This window comes from Zalophus californianus, chromosome 15, assembly GCF_009762305.2.
Source record: "Zalophus californianus isolate mZalCal1 chromosome 15, mZalCal1.pri.v2, whole genome shotgun sequence".
Classification (NCBI taxonomy): domain Eukaryota; kingdom Metazoa; phylum Chordata; class Mammalia; order Carnivora; family Otariidae; genus Zalophus; species Zalophus californianus.
In genome coordinates this window covers 53,564,887-53,577,534 of record NC_045609.1, presented here as the reverse complement: position 1 = coordinate 53,577,534, position 12,648 = coordinate 53,564,887, and positions in this window count along the sequence as shown.

Genomic DNA, 12,648 nt, shown 5'->3' with positions numbered 1-12,648 from the left:
ATTAATCTGTTACTGTAGCTTTAAGAAATTGGGGGGGGAAATAAACAACCCAGTTTGGCAGTTTCTCATTAAATTAAACCTGCATTTATCCTGTAACTCAGAAATCCCACTCCTAGATATCTACCCAAGGGAAAACGGACATTCACACAAAAACCTTTACATGAACTGTTTACAGCAGCTTTATTTGTAATCACCAAACACTGGAAACAACGCAAATATCCTTCAACGCAAATGTGAATCGGTAAACTAAGTTTGGCATACACATACTATGGAATAGTACTCAGCAATAAAAGGAACTAGCCATTGCTAAACATAAGAACATGGTATTATGCGAAGTGAAAAAAGCCACAAAGGGCGATACACTGTATGATTCTACTTATATGACATTTTAGAAAATGCAAAACTGTAGGACAAAGAGCAGATTAGTTATCAGGGGCTGGGGGTCAGAAGAGGGGCTGACTACATGGCAGCATGAGGAGGGAATTTCTCGAGGGGCATAATTGTTCTGTATCCCAAGGGTGGTAGTTGTTACACAATTCTATGCTTTTGTCAAACCCATAGAAGTTTATACAGCAAAGAGTGGATTTTACCGAATGTAAATTACATCAATCAATCAATCAATCTACATCAAAGATGTAGAAGCAGCTTGCCAATATAATATGTTTGTGTATTTGCTTTTTAAAGTCATGCTCAGTTATGATGGTAAAATATTCATTTGCATATTTGTTTGATACACCTAAGGTCACCGAAATTTCTTTCAACAACAATTTAGTTGAAAACATCAAGCATCACCCATACTCAATGGTTTCTTGTCCAGTTAAGGAGACTAACAGGAGCTCACAGTATTGACAATGTGGAGGGCTTCAACAGGAACCACTTTTGAGCTTTTGTGATAATGAATCAGATTTGTGTAATTTTCTCAAAATAGAAAATAACCTCAAAACATCCATCTGAAAAAATAAGATCACAAAAAGAGGAAGGTAGAGGAGGATGCAAAACTGTCTGAATAGTAACAAACCTTAGAAAAATTAAGTACTAAATGTGAAAGGAAAAAATGGGTTTCACTATATCTATTACCAGATCAGTCTGACTGTGGGTTACCAATTGAGAAATGTTTACTAGTGCAGATTTCTAACCTTTTACCTAAAAGAAAACAGTGTTATTAAGCTCCAGTGGCCCCTCATCTTTTGACAGAGACAGGCATATAATTCTTAATAAAGTAGGCTCTGGGGTTAGATAATCTTAGTTTTAATCTTAGATATACTACCAGATGTGTAACCTTGGCCAAATCACTTAACCTGTAAAATGTGGATATTAGTATCTATATTACAGAGTTGTCAAATGAATCATAGAACATAACGTGTAGTAGTATCTGGAAGACAGTAGTAGTATCTGCAAGATAATAAAACCTCAGCCAAAACAATCTTGAAAAAGAACAAAGTTGGAAGACTCACATGTCACAATTTCAAAACTTAACCACAAAGCTACAGTAACCAAAATAGTGCAGTATTAGCCTAAGGATAGACAACTAGACCAATGGAATAGAATTCAGAGTCCAGAAACAAACCCATACATCTATGGCCAGTGCTCTTCGACAGGGGTGCCAAGACTATTAGATGGGTAATGAAGAATCTCTTCAACAAATGGTGCTGAGACAATGGGATATGTGCCTGCAAAAGAATGAAGTTGGACCCCTACCTCATACCATACACAAAAATTAACTCAAGGGACACCTGGGGGGCTCAGTCGTTAAGCATCTGCCTTCACGGCTTGGGTCATGATCCCAGGGCCCTGGGATAGAGTCCGGCATCGGGCTCCCTGCTCCACGGGAAGCCTGCTTCTCCCTCTACCACTCCCCCTGCTTGTGTTCCCTCTCTTGCTATGTCTCTCTCTGTCAAATAAATAAATAAAATCTAAAAAAAAAGAAATTAACTCAAAATGTATCAAAGACCCAGATATAAGAGCTAAAATCATAAAACTCTTAGAGGAAAACATAGGGTTAAATCTTTATGACCATGGATTCGGTAGTACATTCTTAGATACGACCTCAAAAGCATGAGCAACAAAAGAAAAAATAGGTTGGGCTTCATCAAAATTTAAAACTTTTATATGTTCAAGGACATTATCAAGAAAGTGAAAAGACAACTTACGGTATGGAAAAAAATAAATACAAATCATGTATCTGATAAGGATCAGTAAATTATATAATTAGCTTATCCAGAGAATGTAAAGAACTCTTACAACTCAACAACAAAAAGGCACACAACCCAATTTAAGAATGGACGAAAGACTTGAATAGACATTTCTCCAAAGAAGATACACAAATTGCAAATAAGCACATGGAAAAAATGTTCAACATCATTAGCCACTAGAGAAATGCAAATCAAAACCACAATGAAATAGCACTCACATCGACAAAGAATCTGATGTGAAGGCTAGCGCTTTATTCAAAAAGCTAGCCCACACCTTGGGAGAAGGACAAAGTTGATTACATGGAAGGATGAGCAGGAGCTCTCATCCTTGGGCTGGAGAAAGCAAATTCTAATCCTTAAACTCAGCTACAGATGTATGAAATACAGAAACCAAATTGTAAGAGCATTATAATTAATCCAAAAGCCAACATATTATTAGACATGTAATATAGTAAAAGGGCCATAAAGTAAGGATTATTGAATAAATGGAATACTTAGATATTTTAAGGAAAATTTTTATTTGGTTCTTCACTTCATACTGTGGGGCAAAATAAATTCCAGGTAGATTAAGAGTTAAACATAGAGAGAAGGGAGATTGAGAAGGGAGAGTCTTAGGGAGAGTTTTTCTAAGGCAGGTAGATGCTCATTTGTTCTCTGAATGAGGAAAGACTTTCTAAGCTTAAGAGAAATAAAGGAAATCACAAAGAAGATATTGCTACATTTGACTACATAAAATTTCTCACATAAAAATGATAAACATCTTGGGCGCCTGGGTGGCTCAGATGGCTAAGCGTCTGCCTTCGGCTCAGGTCATGATCCCAGGGTCCTGGGATCGAGTCCCGCATCGGGCTCCTTGCTCAGCGGGGAGTCTGCTTCTCCCTCTCCCTCTGCCTCTCCCCCTACTTGTTCTCTGTCTCTCTCGCAAATGAATAAATAAAATCTTTTAAAAAAAAATGATAAGCATCTTGAGACACCTGGGTGGCTCAGTCAGTTAAGTGTCTACCCTCAGCTCGGGTCTTGTTCCTGGGATCCTAAGATAAAGCCCCACATCGGGCTCCCTGCTCAGCAGGGAGCTTGCTTCTCCCTCTCCCTCTGCCGCTCCCCCTCCTTGTGCTCTCTTGCTCTCTCTGTCAAACAAATAAAATCTTAAAAAAAAAAATTTAAGCATTGAGAAATATCTCTGTAATAAATAAGACAAAAAGTCATATCCTCCAATATAAAGAATTCAAATAAATTCATATGAAAAGACTGAGACATGAAACACAATATGCTAAAGAAAAAGAAATAGCATATAAAATAATTCAATTTTTGATTAAAAAAACTAAACAAAATTATATCATTCTCCTGCTATACAATTAAGAAAGATTAGATGGATAAGCAACCTTCCCCACTGGTGAAGGTATGGTGAAATGAGCCTTGTTCTCTACTGATATAAACTAATAGAACTTTCCCAGGAAATAATTTCACAATATTTATCAAATATTCAAACCTTTGACTCAATGAACATGTTCTATGAATGTACTCTAGAAGGAATAAAACTGAAATGGAGGCAAATTGTGCTCATTTTAGAAAAGTTCGTAACAACAAAACAATGTAATACAACCTAATAATAAAAGAATTAAGAAATTATGGCATCATTACGTAAGAATACATTACACAATCATTAACATATTTATAAAAGAAAATATTTATTTATATATAATATTTTAAGGGGTGCCTAACTGGCTCAGTTCGTACAGCAGGCAATTCTTGATCTTGGTTGGGGTCATGGGTCCAAGTCCCACATTAGGCATAGAGCTCACAAAAAAAAAATAAAATAAAATACTTTAAAATATTTTAAACACAGGAAACAAAACTGCATGTACAGTATAATCTTAATCATGACAGAACATAGGTAGTGAATTGGCCATATTGATCTAGAAAAAAATGCACATACCGTTTGACCAGCAATTCCCATTCAAGGAATTTGTCCTAGATATGCTAAAGCAGAAAGACAGAAATGTTTGTTGCATGAATGGTTGAATTAATTTAATAATTTGATGGAAGAATTGTAATCAACGTTTGAGTTCATTTAAATACTCTATTATTACATGTACAAGATATTTAGTGAAGCATTGTTTGTAATAGCAAAAGGCTGCAAACAACCTAAATGTACATCAAATCAGTTAGGATTCAGACATAAAAGGGAATACAATCCAGCCAGCACCAGAGAGAGAGAGAGAGAGAGAGGGAGAGAAAAAAGAGAAGAAGATGCAAAAGATGAAGATGAAGAAGGAGGAGGAGGAGCAGAAGGAAGGAAAGAAAGAAAAGCAAGCAAGCAAGCAGGGAGTGAGCGAGGAAGGCAGGCAAGCAGGCAGATAGGCACTCTCTATACTGACACGGGACAATCTTCAAGATCCATTGCTAAGTAAAAAAAAGTAAGATAGAGAAAAGAATGTCAAGCACATTATGATTTGTACTCAGGCAAAAGAGAAGGAGATAGTTACAGACAGGCTATGTATATAGATCATCACTGGAAGACCACCAAGGAAATCACTAAGAGATGCCTCTGATGGGTGAACCAGATGGCTAGGGTAGGGAGGGACACTTACTTTTTACTATATTACCCTCTGTACTATTTACATTTTTAACCATTTTTTAACAATTCAAAAATAATTTTAAGATTAAAAAAGTCATAATTTAAAATTATTATACATATAAACATGTGGGGAAAACAACTAAAGGAACTATCCTAAACTTTCTATGGAGTTTAATTCCCAAATTGGTTGGATTATAGGTGATTATTATTTTCTTCTATATATTTTATTTTTCAAATATTTCACATTGAGAATGTAGGGTTTTTATAACCAAGACAGACAGATATAAAAAGATCAGGTCCTGGAGCAGTCCCCTGAAGCCTATATAATCCTTAAGTAATGGAATAGCCCTTTTCTACAAGGCACATAGTAGAAAAAAGTTATAATTGTAGTAATGAAAACAGAAAACAAAGTCGAATAACCATTCTTCTTAGATGTCCGTGAAGATTCCAAGGCATTTCTGGGTACTTTCCCTAATTTTCATTCAGAAATTACCATTTTTCTTTACCATGAAGAGGCATTTCACTGCTCCAACTGGACACTCCTCAACTTTACTTGAAGGATTTTTTTTTTTTTTAGCTCCAAATAAAAGAAAGAGAAAAAGGAGAAGAGGAAGGAAGAGCAGGGTTGATGGAGCAGGAAGAGGAAGGAAGAGAGCTGGCCAAGCACAGATCTGCCTGAGGTGGACAGAGTCACCTGGATGAAACCAGCTGAGATGGGCAGAGGCACAACCTTGATGGGAAAGGAAGGTCATGGTGATGCGATGAGAGCTCTGTGGACAGGATGTTAGATAATGTCATTTGCTCAGGACACTTTGATTATTGTTCTAACCACACTACGTGGGGGAATGAAGCAGGTACATGAGGCCAAGGATGAAAATGAGGAAAGAAGAGGCCACTGGGAGGCAATTCTATCAACAGAGCTGCCTTAGGTGGTTATTTATAACTTTGGAATGCCCATGTATCATTAAACATTTTGTTCTGGACTGTTTGGTTAAGAGCTTTTGTAAAGCCAAACTCAGGAACTGAAATGATATGGAACCATTACACAGCAAGAAAATCATAATTAAACTTGGAATAGAAACAAGTTTGTCTTTAAATATTGGAAATCCAAAGGATGTTTTTTTTCCTCCAGTCTTCAAAGTCACACTACTGTGTCTTACTCAAATTTATATACCCGGTGCTTTTCAAAGTCCCCTGGCACATAGTAGGTACTCAGTAAATGTTTATAAAGGGAATGGTTGAATTAATTTAATTTTTAAGCATTTAATTATTAATTAATTTAATAATCTGATAGAAGAATTGTGGTCAACTGGGAATGCGTTCCCGAGAACTCTTCCCTAGGGTGAGCTGTGATAGGCTTTTCTAGAGACTGAGCCTTGACTCAACCCTAGAACTGAGAGCAAGTAGAAGAGGCAGCCCAGCTCAAGAATTTACCAGAGGGCCCGTGAAATGAGAGATTCCTTGCACCCTTCAACACCTCAAATGCATAACCACTGAAATTTAAGAGACTAATGTGTTCTTTAGGAAGATATAGAACAGAAAAATGCAGCATCTTAGCATTAAATGAAACATTAAAGATGACCCAGTCCAAGCCCCTCATTTTATGATGAAGAAACAGACTCAGAGAGGATTAAGTGACATGTCCAAAGTCACACCGCTTACAAAGCAAACCCAGGACACCTTTCATAGTACCTTCATAATCACCAACTGCAAAGTAACAGGAACATCAAAGTGAAGCAGGATGCAAACCAATTTCCTAAAATTACTGCATAAAAATACTCTAAGTACAGACAGACTTTACGTCCAGAATTAAAATAAATTTGAGGTTCTGTTTCACTCACTTGACTCCTTACTTAGCTTTCTTATCATAAACAACTATGTGTAATAACATAAACAAATTAATCTTGGAAAACTGTCTTTAGAAGAAATTTCTTTTATGTGATGAGACACGTTTTTATTCATCAAAAGTTAAAGCAACAGGCATATTTTATAAGGATTTTTAAAATTTAATCCTCCTAAGGGGTGCCTGGGTGCACAGTGAGGTAAGTGGCCGACTCTTGGTTGCAGCTCAGGTCGTGATCTCAGGTCGTGATCTCATGAAATGGAGGAAGGTGTTAGGCTCCATGCTCGGCGCAGAGTCTGCTTAAGACTCTCTCTCCCTCTCCCCGCCTCTAAAATAAATAAATAAATCTTTAAAAAAAAAATAGTTAAATTTAATCTTCCTGAGTGGAAAAGACAGGAAGTAGCTTAGCTGATATTCCCAGTTCTGATATGTGACGGGTTGTTGTCATTTGTTTCCTCACAGTACCCCTGGTCTTTCGGCCTTCTTTCCTTCTATGCACCTAGGAGTCTTTTTTTTCTTTTTTTCAGATTTTATTTACTTATTTATTTGGGAGAAAGTGAGAGAGCATAAGCAGCAGAGAGCTGCTGAGGGAGGGAGAAGCAGGCTCCCCGCTGAGCAGGGAGCCCCACACAGGGCTCGATCCCAGGACCCTGGAATCATGACCTGAGCCGAAGGCAGACGCTTAACTGACTGAGCCACCCAGGCGTCCCTTGTGCACCTAGGAGTCTTAGAATTACATATGGATCATGCCTTTTGAAAAATAAGTGCCTGGTTATAAATATGTGAACAGTGATATTGTTTTTAAATGTTCATAAATTTTGCAGTACAGTTTATGTTCAGATGGATTATTTTTTTAAAAAAATTTTATTTGAGAGAGAGAGAATGAGAGAGAGAGAGAGAGAGCATGAGAGGGAAGAGGGTCAGAGGGAGAAGCAGACTCCCTGATGAGCAGGAAGCCCGATACGGGACTCAATCCCAGGACCCTGGGATCATGACCTGAGCCGAAGGCAGTCGCTTAACGAACTGAGCCACCCAGGCGCCCCCAGATGGATTATTTAAAGTAGCATGAAAATTCATAGAATCAACTACTACACACAGTAGCTGGAATGAACAAATAACATCACATAGGGGTGACTGGGTGGCTCAATTGGCTAAGCGTCTGCCTTTGGCTCAGGTCATGATCCCAGGGTCCTGGGATCGAGTCCCACATCAGGCTCTCTGCTCTTCAGGGAGCCTGCTTCTCCCTCTGCCTCTGCAGCTCCCCCTGCTTGTGTGTACTTTCTCTCTCTCTCCCTCTCTCTCTCACTCTCTGTCAGATAAATAAATAAAATCTTAAAAAAAAAATCACACAGTAACAGGGATGAATTTTACCAATAAAAAGGTAGACTAAAGAAGCCAGAGACTAAGGAGAACATACAGCAGGATTCTATTTATATAAAGTTCAAAAATCAGCAAATGAATCTATGCTGTTTAGAATTGGGATTGTGACAGGGCACCTAGCTGGCTCAGTCAGTGGAGCATGCGACTCTTGATCTTGGGGTTGTGAGTTTGAGCCCCATGTTGGGTGTAGATTACTTTAAAAATAAAATCTTAAAAAAATAAGATCTTAAAAGAAAAAATCTAGGATCAGGATGGTGGTTTCCCTGGGATGGCCTTGGGGCCAGTGACCCTGAGAGGGGCAAAAAGGGGGCTTCTAGAGATCAAGTAGTTCCATGTTCTGTGTCATCATATGGATTCCAGTTACATGGGGTATTCATTTTGTGAGCCATACACACCCATGATTGTGAACTTTTTGAATGTAAGTTATACTTTAACAAGAAGTTTCCTTAAAAATTAAAATTAAAATAAAATTGACACCGTTTTAAAAAACGATTTCATTTGTTAAAAATACATATTCTGTAAACATGATACTTCAAAAAACCTTCTGAAAAGTAAAACCATACAAATGTAAAGAGATTTTAGTGTCTCATGTTCAGACAGAACAGATAATACTGAATAATGGCTAAGATTCAGAACAATATATTACAGAAATTGCAGGCTTATATTCCCTGGTTGCCACTAGCATTGTGCTTTTCTTAATGCCTGAAATAATATCTAAACAAGGGGCAGCTGCTTCAGGCAAAATGGCACTTGGGTGATTTTAAAGACCTTAATGAGGTCAGGTAATTGCTTGGTGAAGCTAAAAATTTTACCTTCAATTAACTAATCAACAGCACCATACATCATCATAACTATCTCACTCTCTTCCACCTACATACCATCAAGTCAATATATGGGAGGCAGGTGTCTAAGAAACCACTTCCTCTGGACGTCTGAGCCTGCACTCAGGGGCCATTTTTTAAACATTTATTGAATTAGTCTGGTCTAATTTACAATTAATGGAAAGACTGTAGTAATGCAGATTCCATAAGCAGCTAAGGAAGGCTAAAACTTTGAACCACGGTGTGAAGCTAACACATTTTATGTTCCTTCCACAATCGCTTCTTTGCAATTCATGAAATACTTTAAGAAATAATTTTAAAACATTTGTTTTCCTGCTTCCAACTGCTAAATGGATGATATCAATAAAAATATTAGTAATAACCATGAATGGTGTCACTTTTCAGTAAAATAGGTATATTTCAAATATATTTCAATTTCTTGATTGAAATTGAGAAGTGTGAATGTGAAATTGAATGAAACTGCCAAATCTGAAGGGAAAAAGAACCAATACAAACCCACAAAAGCACTTCCTCTACATATTCATGTCGGTAAAAAGAGGGGGAAGCACATCATCTTTTAGTGCCTGTAGGCTGAAATAGACTTAATGGCGTCCCCCACCCCACCCATGCTGCAGTCCAGCAGACTCTCCTCCACTTGCAGGCCCTATCCTGCTTTCTGCTGTGCTCCTGGAGCCGTCCAGGAAAGCTGTGTTTCCGTGGCCAGTGAAGAGGAAACATAAGAAGAGGGCACAGCTTGGAAAGGGGGAGAAATGTCTCCCCTCTCCACTGGGGAAGGCTAATGGTTTTCACTCTCATTCTGTAGTACAGCATTTAGTAAAAGCTTACCACATGCCAAACACAGCGCTGGATGCAACAGACACTAGAGTAAGCCACAGCACTGCTCTATTTCAGAGGTCCTTGTGGAACATTCATCAGTGAGTCAGAAGGAGAATAAATGTAATGGTACTAAACAGTGTATATAATAGGAACACTAAACAATATGGATCAGTGGAAGAACTTTTTTTAACACCGTGAAAAGTATAAAGCATATTTTATAATGGTCATGTCCTCAGAAAACTGGAATAATGCTCCAGTTTATTGGTTTCCTGGCATAATAGAATAATGGGCTACACAGACAGAAACTGCATATCTCCTATATTGTATTGTAACTCCTTCTAGATTTAATGCTAGACTTGAATTAAGGCAAAAAGATTACATAAAATGAATAGAAACACCCAACGCTCTTCTTAAAGCTAGAATTATACCCTGCTTGATACATTCTCAAGACCACCAGAGATTAACAAGGAAGTTCACATGACAACTTTGGTATAGTAATTGAGGGTTTGGGCTTAACTTCTTGTTGACAGTTTCCTTATCTAGAAAATGGACTAATAACAGAATCTACCTCATAGAATTTTTGTGAGGATTAAATCATAGAAAGTATGTGAAGGACTTACATAATGTCAATATGTTAATACATGGTAAATGTTCAATATATGTTCATTCATTCATTTAATTCACTCCTATGGAGCACTTGTGCATCACGCTGGAGATACATAGCAGTAGACAAAACACAAATATCCCTCATGGCATTAACATTTCAGTGAGGAGAGATAAATAATAAATAAGTAACTGGACGGGGACAATACCAGTCCATAATCCCTTCTTCAAAATTCCGGAGCCAAAAACCTCTGAAGATTCTAGTCATATTTACTCCCTGCTCTCTTTCATCTCCAAGTCTACGAATACGATCATCCCTCTCCCTGGGAGAGCATCCCATCTCCTTTCCTCTGCCAAGAGCCTCTGGAGGGTTCTGCCATGACTTCCTATTCCGGCACCTTATAGCAGCCTCCCCCGGTCACCTCTGTCACATGCCAGTGTTACTCAGGGTTTAACTCCTAGAGGGATAATTTTTTTTTCTTTTTTTAGGTAGGCTCCAGGTGGGTCTTGAACTCACGACCCTGAGATCAAGAGCTGATCTGAGATCAAGAGTGGGTCACTTAACCAACTGAGCCACCCAGGCGTTCCAGAGGAACAAATATTACTCTATTATCGCTTATCCTGGTCCGAAAAGGGGGAAAAAAAAAAAGCTAAACTAAAGAACTGTCCTGGGAGGGATGAGGGTAGTGTATTGGGACTCCAGCAACATCTTCCTCAAACCTAGAATTTCCACCTCAAAACTGAACATTTCTATATATTTAAAGAAAATCTTGGCCCTAATTGTGACATCTAAAGAACTGAGACAAGACATTTTTTATTTTTAATGGGGAAATAAAATGAATGAGGAAGAGAAATCCTGAAAGGGGGCGGGAAGGGGGGGCGGTGCGAGTAGGTGGAGTGGAGAAAAGAAATGATAAAAAAGTGGAGAGGCAAGGATGAAAGGCACAATTAAACTACAAAAGAAAAATATAAACAAGTTTCATGGAGACAAACTCAAAAGGCATTTCTCTTCCTGCAAATATCTTGGGGGGGGGCGGGTACCGTTAACTTTTTCCTGCAGTTGTCTTTGGAAAGTGATGAGATTTTTGAATAAGATTTTGAATGATACTAAACTTCCCTTTCAAATTAGAAAAAAATTCTAATGGTTAGAAAATATGCTTAATTTTTTTTTTTTTTAATGAGAAGCTATCTCCTTGGCTTTCATCTGTAAAATCGCTTGAAATTGGCAGTGACCTCCCCTCCCCTGTTCTTTTCTTTTTTCTAAGTTAGCTACATGGAAAAGCATTCAGCCGCCTCGAAAACCTCGCGGCAACCGCCGGATGCTCCAAAGTCAAGATCCTCCGCAGACAGGAAATGCCTTTGCCAGCTCCAAGGTCTCCTCCCCGCAGCCCTCTCCATTGTCTGCAGAGATTTGTGTACATCCGACTGAAGAGGTTTACCGCCTGCTACAGCGAATCAAAGAGCTACCTTACAAGAAGGGAGTCAGTGAGGGCTCTCTCGTTTTTCTAGCTAACACTTGGCGCCCACTGTGTGCCAGGTATGATGTTTGCTCTCAGGTGAGCAGCCCACCTCTCTAGGAACTGGGCTGAGAATTCACATTGCCCAAGACCCCCAACCAGCAAGAGAGCCGTTCTTCCAGCCCTGCTCTTACCCACGATGGTATAATTCCTGACATTGGGGCCCCCTCAGCCAGATCTGAAGGGGTAGCTGCAGTTCTGAAGACCTTGGATCTCAGATATTTTGGTGGGTGGTAGGAATCTCCAAAGTGCTTGTCATTTGGATTTAACAACAAAACCAAAAAATGAATCAAGGGACAGAATTCGATTAGATAAATTACAGAATCCAGCTGGAATTTCATGAAACCCAAAGTGAAGGAGAAGAAATGTTGGGATATCTGATTATTTTTACCAAACTCCTAACCATTTAGAAGCATTCTAGGGGACTGGTTCTCCACATTCTGTCCCATGGTGTCAGGAGTCACAAAAGTCTCACCTCCCCTCACAGATTTAAAGGATCATTGATTATTAGATTTTAAAGAAAAATCAAAAGGGTGAGCTTTTGAGCTTGAGTTCCACAAGGCAGTATAACTGGAATGGGAATTTTGGTAAGAGCAGTCTGTCCCCCTCAAAGTGCACTTCCCCAAGTCCAAATACATTTTCTTGAATCTCTGCCCTGCCTCCATTAAGTAAAATGAATATTCACAGCAATGAAACCACCAAAGAGAAAAAAAAGTTGTCAGAAATGTTGAAAGAGAATAGGTACTTTCACTATCAGAGATGGTTTCCTCTTTTCCCACAAGATGTTTTATCAGCTTTCACCCTGAGAAAACCATAAAAAGTAAGAAAAAGAAACCTTATGCAATAGTTCTCTAAATAAAATACTACACAGCAGGCT